This window comes from Saimiri boliviensis, chromosome 12 (genome assembly GCF_048565385.1).
Source record: "Saimiri boliviensis isolate mSaiBol1 chromosome 12, mSaiBol1.pri, whole genome shotgun sequence".
NCBI lineage: Eukaryota > Metazoa > Chordata > Mammalia > Primates > Cebidae > Saimiri > Saimiri boliviensis.
In genome coordinates this window covers 3,017,114-3,030,041 of record NC_133460.1, presented here as the reverse complement: position 1 = coordinate 3,030,041, position 12,928 = coordinate 3,017,114, and the positions used below count along the sequence as shown (strand labels likewise).

General features: G+C 47.2%; 1 protein-coding gene across 3 annotated transcripts in view; it reads left to right on the top strand.

The window, feature by feature from the left end:
- The window catches only part of ABAT (4-aminobutyrate aminotransferase), a 115,889-nt gene that overhangs the window by 14,145 nt on the left and 88,816 nt on the right, over positions 1–12,928 (top strand). The window lies entirely within an intron of this gene.

Sequence of the window (12,928 nt, the reverse complement as noted above, 5' to 3'; positions counted from 1 at the left end):
AACAGCCCTAGGAGGAAAGGCTGACCAGATTTCAGAGACAGGAAACGAAAGCTCAAAAAGCCTGACTGCCTCACCCGGAGTCTCCTGAGCATTTCTAGTGAGAAGCAAGGCTTGAGGACTGTTAAGACTCTGGAGCCCTGGTGTCTAGGACTGACCCACATGGACACCTCTGCATATGCCCACTGCTGTCTCTGACCTCAGTTTACCCATCTGTCAATGGGTGCAATAATGTCTTTTCACCTAACGATCACAGCAGAGTGTGAAAAGACCAACTTCCACTGCCAATGAGAAAGGCTTGAAAAGTTGTAAATGCCGAATATGAACTGGTGGTATGTGGGGGAGGTCTGAAAGTGCGTTCCTTAGCCCCCAGGGACAGGGTGTGGAGTGCAACGCCTACCTTGTTTGTTCTCAGGGGCTTTGGAAGTGCAGAGTGGCCTTAGGCGGGTGGAGGTGAAGGTGTGCTGAGGCTTGCTGAGCTGCTCCCAGATCATAGGTGAGCCAGGTTGTTTTTTTCCTTTGAGAGGAAGAGATGGTGCGTACCCCGGGGAGAGAGGGGAACAGTGACCCTGAGGTGGGGATGCACATCTGGATGCCAAGTGTTTGCCGAGAGCTTCTGGCCACCTGCCCTCCCGCAGAGCAGGCGCTAGTCTTGGGTCCTGATTTTCCGGGTTCTTCAGAAGCTGAACAGCCTGCTGTTTGGACTGAGAGCTCCTTCCAGCAGGAGCCGCCTGCCAGCGACTCGGGTCATCCATCAGCTCTCACACCCTGCAGCCCCTGAAAGGTCTGCAGTGGGGCTTGGGGTGAACTCTGTGTCCTAGACCTGCAAGGTCAGGAGGAGGTCCCACATCTGCAGCTGTGCTGCTGGCTCTGAGTGCCCTAGGGCCAGTGACTTCTGTCTGGACCTCAGTTTTCTCATCTGTAAAATGGCACCAACAAAACTACCTTTTGAAATATTACATGAATGGTTATAAAATTGGAAAAAAACTGGATGATAAGAGCTGAATTTTTTTTTTTTAAGAGACACGGGTCTCACTCTGTTTCCCAAGCTGGAGTACACTGGCACCATCGTGGCTTACTGCCGCCTCAACCTCTGGGCTCAAGGGATCCTCCTGCCTCAGCCTCCCCAGTAGCTGGAACTATAGGCACATTCCCCACCCCGCTCTTTTTTTTATTTTTTATTTTTTTTGTAGAGGCAAGGTCTTGCTATGTTGCCAAGGATGGTCTGAAACTCCTGGCCTCAAGCAACCTTCCAACCTCGGGCTCTGAAGTGCTGGTATTACAGGCATGAGCCACTATACCTGGCCAAAAGTCGAATATATATATATGTGTGTGTGTGTATATATATATATATATATATATACACATACACACATATGTATATACACATATATACATGTGCGTGTGTGTGTGTGTGTGTGTATGGTCACCACTTTGCTTTTTTATTTTTATTTTGGTTTTTTTTTAGACAGTCTCATTTTGTCCCCCGGGTTGGGGTGTAGTGCCATGATCTTGGCTCACTGCAACCTCCACCTCCCAGTTCAAGCAATTCTCCTGCCTCAGCCTCTCGAGTAGCTGGGACTACAAGTATGTGCTACCACACCCAGCTAATTTTTGTATTTTTAGTAGAGAAGGGGTTTTGTCATGTTGGTCAGGCTGGTCTCGAACTCCTGACCTCAGGTGATCCACTCACCTCAGCCTCCCAGAGTACCAGGATTACAGGCGTGAGCCACTTTTCCTTGCCTGTATTTTTTTTTTAAATCATTAATGTATCACAGAGATCATTTCTCATCCCTTCTCATGACTGTGGAGTATTCCACGGGGCAGAGGACTTGATTTATCCTCCAATCCCTACTGAAGGGCCTCTTAAGTGGTTTGTGATATTTTGTCATTACAAAGGAAGCCACCGCAAACAACTGTGTTGGTAGTCATTTCATACATGTGCAAATATTTTTTTGTAGGAGAAATTTTTGGAGGTAGAATTCCTACATCAAAAGGAATGTGTTTATTTAAATGCTTTTTGTAAACTGTTTTCTAAGGAAATATAACATGTATATGGAAACATACATAAAACCAAAAACAACAGCTCAGTGAATTCTCATGAAGCTAAAGTCCTATAACCAGCAACCAGGTCAAGAAGGAGACCACAGCCAGCCAGAAAGATCAGACTTCCTCACATCCTTCCTCATTATCACCCTGTCCTGGGGTGGCCCCATCCTGTCACTCAGAGAGAATCCTTCCTTGCCCTTCTCTGGTGACCACTAGAGAAGGCCAGTAAGAGGCCGGGCCCAGTGGCTCAAGCCTGTAATCCCAGCACTTTGGAAGGCTGAGGCGGGTGGATCGTGAGGTCAAGAGATCGAGATCATCCTGGTCAACATGGTGAACCCCATCTCTACTAAAAATACAAAAAATCAGCTGGGCATGGTGGCGCGTGCCTGTAATCCCAGCTACTCAGGAGGCTGAGGCAGGAGAATTGCCTGAACCCAGGAGGCAGAGGTTGCGGTGAGCCGAGATCGCGCCATTGCACTCCAGCCTGGGTCACAAGAGCAATACTCTGTCTCAAAAAAAAAAAAAAGGAAGGCCTGTAAGGAAGGACTTCACCACCAGAGAACAGTGAACAATGCATCCTTCACCATTAGCGTGTGCTTTGCTTGGTTTTTTAATCATGTTATTTTGCATCCATTTTCTTGTGTATACCATAACATCTGTAGGATTTATCTGTGTTGTTATCCGTAACTTTTGTTTATTCATTTTTTTTTCTTTTTTTTTTTTTTGAGACGGAGTTTCGCTCTTGTTACCCAGGCTGGAGTGCAATGGCGCGATCTCGGCTCACCGCAACCTCCGCCTCCTGGGTTCAGGCAATTCTCCTGCCTCAACCTCCTGAGTAGCTGGGATTACAGGCACGCACCACAATGCCCAGCTGATTTTTTGTATTTTTAGTAGAGACGGGGTTTCACCATGTTGACCAGGATGGTCTCGATCTCTTGACCTCGTGATCCACCCGCCTCGGCCTCCCAAAGTGCTGGGATTACAGGCTTGAGTCACCGCGCCCGGCCCATTTTTTTTTTCTTTTTGAGATAGAGTCTCTCTTTGCTGCCCAGGCTGGGGTGCAGTGGCACAGTCACGGCTCACTGCAACCTCTGCCTCCTAGGCTCAAGCAAGCCTCCCACCTCAGCTTCCTGAGTAGCTGGAATGCTGCTAGCCATTATGCTGGGCTAATTTTTATAATTTTTGTAGAGACAGGGTTTCACCATGTTGCCCGGGCCGGTCTTGAACTTCTGGGTTCTAGTGATCTTCCTGCCTTGGCCACCCAAAGTGCTGGGATTACAGGCATGAGCCACCACACTTGGCCAACTTTTTTACTTTTTGCAGAGATGTGATCTTACTATGTTGCCCAGGCTAGTCTCAGACTCTTGGTCTCAAGCAGTCTTCCCGCCACAGCCTCCTAAATTGCTGGGATTACAGGCATGAGCCACTGGGCCTGGTCTTCTTTCATGATTAATGCTTTTTGTGTCCTATTTAAAAAGTTCAAGGTCATTTGTATTGTTTCTTCATTTTCTGGAAGCTTTCATGTTTGGCCTTTCATATTTATCTCTACCATCCACCTGCTGTTGATTTTTATGTATTCTATTATGTAGGATCATGATTAATTTTTTTCTATAAGGGTAGTTCATTTGGCCCAGTATCACTACCACCATTGTCAAAAATCAAGTGTCTGTATATTTGTGTATGTGTTTCTATTCTCTGTTCAGTTCTGTTAATCAATGTGTTTAATCTTTGCCCCCATACCATGTCTTGACTGCTGTAGCCTTAGAATATGATAGTCACTGCCTCATTGGCCTCTAAAGAGACTGCACCAATCAAGACTTACTAATAATTCAACAAAAATATATTGGGCTTCCAATACAGTGCCGGATGCTATCATGATGGGAATGCAAGTTTAGTCATATACCTAGCTCCTACCTTGAAGAAGTATATAGTCTTGGCCAGGCACGGTGGCTCAAGCCTGTAATCCCGGCACTTTGGGAGGCCGAGGCAGGTGGATCACGAGGTCAAGAGATCAAGATCATCCTGGTCAATATGGTGAAACCCCATCTCTACTAAAAATACCAAAAATTAGCTGGGCATGGTGGCATGTGCCTGTAATCCCAGCTACTCAGGAGCTGAGGCAGGAGAATTGCCTGAACCCAGGAGGTGGAGGTTGCAGTGAGCCGAGATCGCGCCATTGCATTCCAGCCTGGGTAACGAGAGCAAAACTCCATCTCAAAAAAAAAAAAAAAAAAAGGAAGTATATAGTCTTGTAAGTGATTAAGACATGAACCAAATAATTACACAAATAGAGGTAATGTGTGAATGTGATGGGGCCCCAAAGGGGACCTATGTAGGGTGCTAAGAGAAAGATTTGATCTGGTAGGACAGGTTCAGGGATATCAAAAGTGTGAGTAGAAATGAAAGAATCAGCCAGGCACAGTGGCTCATGCCTGTAATCTCAGCACTTTAGGAGGCTGAGGAAGGCAGATCACAAGATCAGGAGTTCAAGACCAGCCTGACCAACATGGTAAAACCTCGTCTACTAAAAACAGAAAAATTAGCCAGGCATGGTGGTACATGCCTATAATCCCAGCTACTCAGGATGCTGAGGCAGGAGAACCATTTGAATCCAGAAGGTGGAAGTTGCAGTGAGCTGAGATTCTGCCACGGTGCTCCAGCCTGGGTGACGGAGCAAGACTCTGTCTCAAAAAACAAACAAAAAAAGAAATGAAGGAATCAGAAGCAAGGGAAAAGTATTTTGGGCAGTGGGAACAGCATCTGCAAAGCATTCCTGGGACAGACACTAGATCATCGTGGTAAAACCCAGAGTTAGGGGAAGGTGGTGTGCCTGGAAATTGGAGAGGTGGTGGGGACCAGACCTCAAAGCCTTTAAACGATATTCAAGGGCTGGTTTTTATACCTAGAACAACTATCCTAAGAACAATAACAAGAGTCACTTTGAATCTTCCAGGTTAAGGGGAGTTTCAAGAGTCTTTTCAGCACAACTAGGGTTGCTTCTTAGCAGCAGAGGAATGTGTATGGCAACCCCTGGAGTGACACATTAGTTTTATTTACCTTCATTCCCCAACTCCTGGCACTGAATATTTCATTTTGCTACCAACAGTTTTACTGTGCAGTCAGCCCGAGTTCTGCCAGCAGGAGCATCTGCCTGGCACCATCTCAGGTCTGGAACGGTTTTCTCTCCAACCTGGTGAATGTCTTGCCTGCTGGAGTGTCCCTTAGGATGGGCCTGGTGCCAGCCACAGTGCTGTGAACTTGAACTTCTTCTCCTCTTTCACCATCCTCTCTACTCATCACCTTTGGAGGCATGATTTTCATTCTGTGGATAAGAACACAGAAGCTTAGAGAACTTACCTCACTTGCCTAAGAGCACACAGCTTCCAAAGTGCAAATTTAAGAGTCTTCAACTCTAATTTTCTAGATTTTTGTGGTACTTTTTTCCTTTTCAAAATATAGAGTGAGGCCAGGTGCGGTGGCCCCTGCCTATAATCCCAACACTTTGGGAGGCCAAGGCGGGCAGACTACAAGATCAGGAGTTCAAGGCTAGCCTGGCCAACGTGGTGAAACCCATTTCTAAAAATGCAAAAATCAGCCAGGTGTGGTGGCACACACCTGTAATCCGAGTGCTGTGGGAGTCTAAGGTGGGAGGATCACTTGAGGCCATAAGTTAGAGACCAGCCTGAGCAACATAGAGAGACTTCATCTCTACAAAAAAATTAAAAATTAGCCAGGCATGATGGTTCATGCCTATCTCTAAAAAAGACCCTATCTCTAAAAAAATACATTGTAACTAATAAATAAGTAAATAAGAAGAGTCCATAAAATGCTCTTGGCAACATGGCTAAGAAGGAGGCAGTAGAGCAGGTGAGGTTTGCCTCTTGGAAGCTGCAGTCTAGGACATTTCAATACTGCAGACTCATAACTTTTTTGCTGCGGGATTGAGAGGAAAGTGCCCAAGGGCCTGAAGCTCTTAGCACTTGCCATGTTGTATTCTTTTCTTCTTGATGGGAATGGAGCGTGTTCATCAATTCACTTCTTTGCCGCTGAACACAGTATGCCAAAGGGCACTGCGCCTGGGCTTGCTATCTGCATTTCTATCTTGAAAGAGCAAGCAAACATGCAAACCTTGTGTCCTTTGTACGGGGGTTTTGCTATCTGGCTGACTGAACGAATACGTCCCCCACTACAATTAAGGAGAGCTTTGCTTGGCTCAGACCTTTGAAGGATCCAAAAGTATTTCTTTCTGTTTGTTTATTTGTTTGTTTGTTTTGAGATGGAGTCTCACTCTGTTGCCCAGGCTGGAGTGCAGTGGCACAGTCTTAACTCATCACAACCTCCACCTCCCAGGTTCAAGCGATTCTCCTGCCTCAGCCTCCTAAGTAGCTGAGATTACCAGTGCACACCACCACGTCTGGTTAATTTTTGTATTTTTAGTACAGACGGGGTTTTACCACATTGGCCAGGCTGGTCTCAACCTCCTGACTTCAGGTGATCCATCCGCCTTGGCGTCCCAAAGTGCTGGGATTAAAGGTGTGAGCCACTGCACTGGATCCAAAGGTGTTTTGTAGGAGATAGTAAATTGTTAACTGAATTTTACCAAGATGGGTAATCTTTAACCTGGAGAAGGTTATAAAATGGGGTATGCTCTTCCAGGGTTGCCAGGAAAGTCCCTTTAAAGTCTCAGCTGGAGGCTAGAGGCACCCTTTGTATGCTTTCCCCCAACTTGAACCACAGCACTGAGGGCTACCCAGACATGGAGCTGACCACACTTGAGCCAACCACGATAGCAATGCTGCCAATGCAAAGGTTGCTCAGGGCTCTACTTTTCATAGGGAAGAAAAGGCCACAAGAACCCCTTCCACTGTTCTGAGCACTTGCCATGGATTATCATTTAACCCTCACAGCAGCCTTCAAGGTAGGTCCTATTCTCATCACCATTTTACAGATGAGGAAACCAACATTTTCCTCATGTTGCAGCAGCCGGGCACAGTGGCTCATGCCTATAATCCCAGTGCTTTGGGAGGCTGAGGCAGGAGGATCACTTGAGGCCAGAAGTTAGAGACCAGCCTGGGCAACATGGTGAGACCCCTTCTCTACAAAAAATTAAAAGTTAGCCGGGTGTGCTGGCATGCACCTGTAGTGCCAGCTACTTGAGAGGCTAAATTGGGAGGATCCTCTGGGAGGCTGAAGTTGCACTGAGCTTTGATCACACTATGGCACTCTAGCCAGGGCAACACAGTGAGACCCTATCTCTAAAAGATAAAAAGTAAAAAAGATTATATTCAGCTGAAATTCCCATCTGAATTAATTAAAATTGTTCATGGGCGTCTATTCCACAGAGACAGTTCCTCTGTTTGGGGGATGGTCCCCTATCCTCCAGGAAGGAAGCCTTCCCCCTGCCCCTCGCTGGGTTGCCCACTTCTCTTCGGGGAAGTCATTGCCCCACGCCTCCTTCTCACTTGAATTTACCACTCTCTGTTGTAATTCCCCATGCATTTCTGCTTCCAGCACTAGACCGTGAGTTCCTTAAGGATGCAGGATGTCTGTGTCCTTTCTCTGCCCCCAGCATCATTCCATGATATGGCATAGAGTGAACCTGTGGTCCGTATTTGTTGAATGAATATGTAAATATTTTACTTGAATTAACTTTTTCAGAGAAATTGTTGGGAAGGCTTGGTGTACACAGTTGACTCTTGAACAACACAGGGGTTAGAGACACCAATACCCTTGCACAGTCAAAAATCCACATATAACTTTTTTTTATTTTTGAGACTGAGTCTCACTCTATTGTCCAGGATGGAGTGCAGTGGCACGATCTCGGCTCACTGCAGTCTCTGCCTCCTGGTTCAAGCCACTCTCCTTCTGCTCAGCCTCCCCAGTAGCTGGGATTACAGACACTCACCACCAGGCCCAGCTAATTTTTGTATTTTTAGTAGAGAATGGGGTTTCACTATGTTGGCCATGCTGGTCTCAAACTCTTGACCTCAGGTGATCCACCCACCTCGGCCTCCCAAAGTGCTGGGATTACAGGAGTGAGCCACCACGCACAGCCTCTATGTATAACTTTATAACTTTGACTCCCCCAAAACTTTACTAATAGCCTCCTGCTAGCCTGAAACCTACTAGTAACATAAACAGTTAATTAACTAAGATTAGTCTCTATGTATATTTTGTGCATCTGTGACATACCTCGCTTTACTTAATTTTTTCAGTGTTTCCTAGGCTACACAGTTTGTCTTTGAATTTTCTAATTGTCACAAATCTCCAAAACTTTTCCAGTATATTTGTGGGAAAAAAATTCATATGTTGGTAGACCCATGCAGTTCAAACCCATGTTATCCAAGGGAATACTCTTTTTAGGTATTTTTATCATTTTTATTTTTATTTTTTTGAGGCAGACTCTGAGTGTCACTGTGTCACCCAGACTGGAGGGCAGTGGCACAGTGTCAGCTCACTGCAACCTCTGCCTCCCGGATTCAAGTGAACCTCATGTCTCAGCCTCCCAAGTAGCTAGGATTACAAGCATGTGCCACCATACTGGGCTAATTTTTATATATTTAGTAGAGACGGGGTTTTGCCATGTTGGCCAGACTGGTCTTAAACTCCTGACCTCAAGTGACCTGCCCGCCTCAGCTTCCCAAGGTACTGGGATTACAGGCATGAGCCACTATGCCCAGCTTGTTTTTAGGTTTTGAATTTGGTTGGCAAGTTTCATTACGTTTCACCTTGCCCATTCTTTTAAGTATTTTTTTTCTTTTGAGATTAGCATAGATTCACACACAGTTCTAAGAAATGATACAGAGAAATCCTATGTGTCCTTCACCCTGTTTTCCCCAACAGCACCGTCTTACTAACCTGTAGAGTACAATATCACAATCAAGATATTGACATGGATACAGTCCATCCATTTGATTCAGAGTTCCCCAGCTTTACATGCATTCACCTTGCACATCTTTTATTTGTTTGTTTGTTTTGTTTTTGAGACAGTGCAGTGGTACAATCAACAGCTCACAACAACCTTGAGCTCCTGGGCTTAAGCAATCCTCCCGAGTAGCTGGGACCACAGGCATGCACCACCTTGCCTGGCTAAACCTTTTATTTTTTGTAGCGATGGGGTCTCACTATGTTGCCCAGGCTGGTCTGGACCTCCTGGGCTTAAGCCACCCTCCTACCTCAACCTCCCAAAGTTGTGGTATTACAGGCATTAGCTACTGCACCTAGGGCCAGCTTTGAAAGATTTTGATTTGACGTTCCCGATTTCCATTGCCACTTGGCTGAAAAAAAGGGGCTAAAGTTCCAGTGGAGTGTGGAGTTGGCCGCGATCCTGCGTTCTCAAGGCTGAGACATCCCTGGGGTAACTTTAGGTGTCTATTCTGGGCTGCGTCCAGGCAGAGAAGGAAGCACAGGCAAAGGAAGGCAGGCCGCCACGTCCTAACACCTGAGTTCCAGTTTTGGACACACAAGAGAGCTCTGTGCTCCTGCCTACGCTCTGCCTTCTCCGACTTCCTCCCCATTTGCGACATTTCACTTGATTGTCAGGCCCAGCTGGCAGCGTTCTGCTGGAACCACTGGGCGAGCAAGCCTGAGAAGTGATGAGTCATTAGTACCTGGGGACACCAGTGTTCGCCTTGTCTGGCCAGGGACTGTGTCCCCATGAGCTCAGTTCTTTGTTCTGGGTCTCAGGTTCTGGAGAGCCCCAGCTTTGTTTGGGGACATCCTGTGGAAGTAAGAGCAGCGTGTCAAAGTTACACGGTTTTGGGAGAAAGTGCTGAGTCTACCAGACATCTCCCCACTGGAGTTGGCATTGTGGGAGGGAGATGAGAACTCTGCAGAGATTTCTGCAAACAGCCTGGAATGAGAAGCAGATGCTTCATACTGGTTGAGACAACAGGCCAGTGCCTTGCTGTCGTTTCCATTTTCCGCAGGAGCAAAATGAATGTGAAGATGGTATTTCTCCACCTTTGCAGAATCACCCCTAAGCCCTGCATTCATGATTCTGCAGAAAAACTAGGCAGCCAGACAGACCTGGTTCAGTTCCAACCACCACTTACTTAGGGCAAAAACAGGATGACTTTTGCTTAACCTTGTCTCAGCCTCAGCTTCTCAGTCTACAAACTGGCACTACTCCACTACCTCACAAGATGCTTCAGAGCGTCAGGGATGTGGGGAAATCAGTTGGCCTAGGGTGAATGTCGATAAAGCCTGACCCACCAAAGGGCCTTTCGCCTTTCTTTGCCTGAGTTTTCTCATCTGCTAAGTGGGAAGAAATTTTCCTTGCGTTGGAGTGATTTTAAGTCTCAGAATGCATGGCACTCAAAGTCAGTAAAGATACAGAGCAGTTTTCAGTGGTAACTGAACTGAATGGTTTGATTCCAGGACACCAGCTCAATGCCAGTTCTTGGGGCGGAGTAGTTGACCCGAGGGAGAAGACAGTCAAGCACTGCACAGGACCTTCGAACGTGGGACCATGAGGGATCTCTGAGCTGATTGTCCCTTTGTGTTTAAAGTCTCTCTCCTGCATCTTAGACAAGAAGGCATCCAGCCTCCAAAGTGGGTCCCACCCCAAGCCAAGGAGCCTTCTTAGTTATTGAACCAACAACCACCTTCCATCGTATAACTTATTGAAGATTGCGGCCTTAGTACAGGACAGAGCTGGGACTCTAGCCCAGGTCTGAGTGCACAGACCATGACCCTAACACCTAGGCCCCGTTACCTCTGTCATTCAGGTTCCTACTGTTGCACTCCATTCTGTCCAGGACTCAGCATGGCACTGGGAACACAGCAGGATTAAAGAAGGACCAGGGTGACTGTGCAGGGGGACCTTGGGAAGGAGGCTGCCCTCTGCTCAGGAGGTCTCAAGAAGTTTGGGATCAGGCCAGGCATGGTGGCTCACTCCTGTAATCCCATCACTTTGGGAGGCTGAGGCAGGCAGATCACTTGAGGTCAGGAGTTCAAGACCAGAATGGCCAACATGGTGAAACCCCTTCTCTACTAAAAATATAAAAATTAGCTGTGTGTGGTGGTGCGTGCCTGTAATCCCAGCTACTCAGGAGGCAGAGGCAGGAGAATCACTTGAATCCAGGAGGCGGAGGTTGCAGTGAGCCGAGATCGTGCCGTCATACTCCAGCCTAGGAGACAGAACAAGACTCTGTCTCAAAAAAGAGAGAGAGAAAGAGAGAGAGAGAGAGAGACGTTTGGTATCAGCAGCCTGACTGTGGTCCCTGAGCTCTGGCCAGCCCTTCTGGTCTGCAGATGCTGACGGGCCCATGGGACCATCCCAGGAGTGAGCAGGAAGTGTTCCCCACAGCCAGGTGCCCTGGGGGGCAGATCGGAGAAGCCTAGTCTTGGACAGCCCAGGCCGTCCACTTGCCCTGTGGGGGAAGCTCCTCCGGTTGAACAATCATTTGTTGATTTTAATTTTTCCTCCTGGAAAACTGGCCGACTGTTCCCATCCCCAGAGGCGTCTGTGTCCCAGGGAATTACTAACACTCAACATGTAACTTACATCGCCTATCGACTGTGAAATCAAGGGGAACGAGAGGCGAGGAGCTTGCATGCTGGTGGAGAGAGACTGATGAATCATGAACGAATGAGAAAGAGGTGGATAACGGTGACAAAAATAAAATGTGTTGATCTGAAAGCAGTGGGACTACTTGAAGTTGAGGTCAAGGAAGGCTGCTCTGAGCAGGTGGTATTTGGGCCGGGGAAGGAGACAGCCATTTCAGGCCTGGGGGGAAGCTCACTCCAGGCAGGGATGCAGCAGATGCATGGCAGGTCTCACATCGGGAGGACTTGAGGTCATCATTAGAAGGTTGGGTTTTATTGTCTCTGCAATTAGAGACCTTTGGTAGGTTATTATCTAAGGAGTGACATGATGTGTTTCACTTTAACACAGTCCCTCTGGCTGCTTCGTGCAAAGTGGATTGAAGACCTCGATGGCATCAGGGAGACCACTTAGGAGGCTGCCACCGCCAATTACAAGTGGAAGTAGCTTGGATTCAGGTGGAGACAGGAAGAGAGGGTGACCTGGAAATGCTGACAGTCCAGACACGCGCAGTTGTAGTCAGTGCCTAGGTTCAGATCTGAGCTTCTGTGACCATGTATGAACTTGAACCTCCCTTTCCTCCTGTGCGAGTTTTTCATTTTGTTTTGTTTTTGTTTTTGGTTCTTTTATTTGTTTTTGGAGACAGGGTCATGTTCTGTCACCCAGGCTGGAGTGCAGTGGCGCGATCCCAGCTCACTGGCAACCTCCACCTCCTGGGTTCAAGCAGTTCTCCCCCTCAGCCTCCAGAGCAGCTGGGATTACAGGCACACACCACCACGCCCAGCTACCTTTTTGTAGTTTTAGGAGAGACAGAGTTTCACCATGTTGGCCGGGCTGGTCTCAAACTCCTGACCTCAGGTGATTCCCTGCCTCAGCCTCCCAAAGTGCTGGGATTACAGATGTGAGCCACCGTACCTGGCCCTGTGCAAGTTTTAAATTGCAGGAGGTGATCTTTTGTAAATTGCAGATTTAGTAGCAACTGACACGATTGGTAAAAATATTCATTGAGATCATACATTCACCTCCTGGGGCTGCCGCAACAAATTGCCACAAACTGAGTGACTCAAAATGATGGAAATTTATTTTCTTACAGTTCTAGAGGCCAGAAGTCCAAAATCCAGGGATTATCAGGACCCTACTCTCTCTGATGGTTCTAGGGCCTCAATGTTGTCTGCTGCCAGAGGAGTGGTTGAGAGTACCTGAGTGCTTGGCCCTCCTTCAGCAACTGCTTGGTTCTGTTGTATGGAGAGACCACATTTTGCTTATCTGCTCATCTGCTCATGGATCCTTGGGTTTGTTTCCATCTTCTGGCTTTTATGAATAGTGCTGCAATTA